The 1,670-nt window shown below is 39.5% G+C and overlaps 1 non-coding gene across 1 annotated transcript; it reads left to right on the top strand.

The window, feature by feature from the left end:
- Positions 1-221: 221 nt before the first annotated feature.
- trnat-cgu (transfer RNA threonine (anticodon CGU)) lies at positions 222-293 on the top strand. Its single transcript has one exon. It is a non-coding gene; the product is annotated as a tRNA-Thr (tRNA).
- Positions 294-1,670: the final 1,377 nt, after the last annotated feature.

Below are 1,670 nucleotides of genomic sequence, written 5' to 3'. Positions count from 1 at the left end.
TAATTGGATAGCTCGTTCAAGAGTACGATGGACCAAGTACTCTCCATCGGTATGTATAATTTTATGAAATATTTTATGATAGTTTCAAATAAATGGCGCTGGTCATTTGCCCGTTCCATTATCCCACTTTATGTCTTTGCATCTGCGTCTGTGTTGACACAACCGAATTGAAATGATGTGGGATTCGGTAGCAATACGACGCCAGTCACACAGTTCATCAGGGCGCGGTGGCCAAGTGGTAAGGCGTCGGTCTCGTAAACCGAAGATCATGGGTTCGACCCCCATCTGTGCCTATCGATATTTTATTACTTTAAATGTCATATTTTGAAGCTTTTTCCTTTTTCACTATCAAAACACATCATAATTTTGAACTAGCGCCATAAATCGCCTCTTAACATTTTCTATTCTAAGGAGAAAAATTCCAGCTTCTCCAGTCTCTTCGTATAAATGAGGTCCCCAACTCTGGCAGTATTCTAGTAAATCTATTCTGCACCCTCTCCAAGGGCTTGACTTCTTCCCTGAAGCGTGTTCCCCACGCAACATTCCAGCTAAGACCTCATAAGTGTTTTATAATTGTTTGGCATAACTTCCTTGTTTTTATACTCTATTCGTCTATTAACAAAGGAAACGTCCCCATGTCTTCCAGATCCTGCCTTCTTTAAAATTGTACGTTTTAGAGCTGGTTAATACAATACAGGGAGCATTATGACCGGTTTCAGGATCATTGAGCTCCAGAGGCAGATGCTTAAATGGGGATTTAAATTTTCATGTATAAATCTGGCCCCGTTAAAATTGTATCATTAATTCACATTGCCTCTCCTCATCCTACCAAAATGTTTCACTTCATAATTGTCTGCGTTAACTTACATCTGCTATGTGTCTGTTCATTTCACCAGTCGGTTATTTTCATTCTCCCTCTTTGTGCCACTTAGTATCTGCTTTGTGTCCCTTTGCTCTTCTTTGTAGCTTTCCCATTCACCAGGATCTGTGCTATTTTTCGCATTTGTGTCCGTTTTTACTCTTAGTTTAAAGTGGTTCGTTACCTATTTAGTCGTCCATGCCTGTTTTCTTTGGCCTCTCAGGGGGATAAATTGATTCTGTATGACTTTTCATTATTTTTAACACCTCCTGTCGGTTTACCCATTAGCAGATTTTTCCCAGTGTATTCTGGACAGTCTCTCTCTCAGCCCCTTGAAGTCGGTCTTACAGAAATCTAGAATGGTAGTAGCTGTTTCACGTATCTCCCTGTCAAACGTTGCGTTGAAGTCGATCATGTTTTGATCGCTATTAAATACATTTTAACTTACCCTTAGGCTGTTGAATAAATCCGGCTCGTTACTCATTACTAAACGTAAATTGGCATGCCCCTTGTTCGTTCTGGAATATATTGTTGTAGAACTTGCCCGGACACACTGAAGAAATTCACAATTTTTCTGATAGGTGCTAGTCCGATTATCCCAATATATATGAAAATTTAAATCCCATATTAAAACCTCACTGTCCTGAATACACGCTTGTCTAATCTCTACATTTATATATTCTATTGCTTCACAGCTGCGACTAGGAGGTATAAAGACAACTTCCACTATTGTCTTAAATCCTTTCCTATCTCTTAATTCTACTTATAAAGTCTCCACGTCCGGCTTACTTGTAGTTAGATCCTCGCTTAG

This window comes from Pristiophorus japonicus, unplaced genomic scaffold, assembly GCF_044704955.1.
Source record: "Pristiophorus japonicus isolate sPriJap1 unplaced genomic scaffold, sPriJap1.hap1 HAP1_SCAFFOLD_45, whole genome shotgun sequence".
In the NCBI taxonomy this organism is placed as follows: Eukaryota; Metazoa; Chordata; class Chondrichthyes; family Pristiophoridae; genus Pristiophorus; species Pristiophorus japonicus.
The sequence above is the reverse complement of the archived record's forward strand: the minus strand, read 5'-3'. Positions and strand labels throughout refer to the sequence as shown.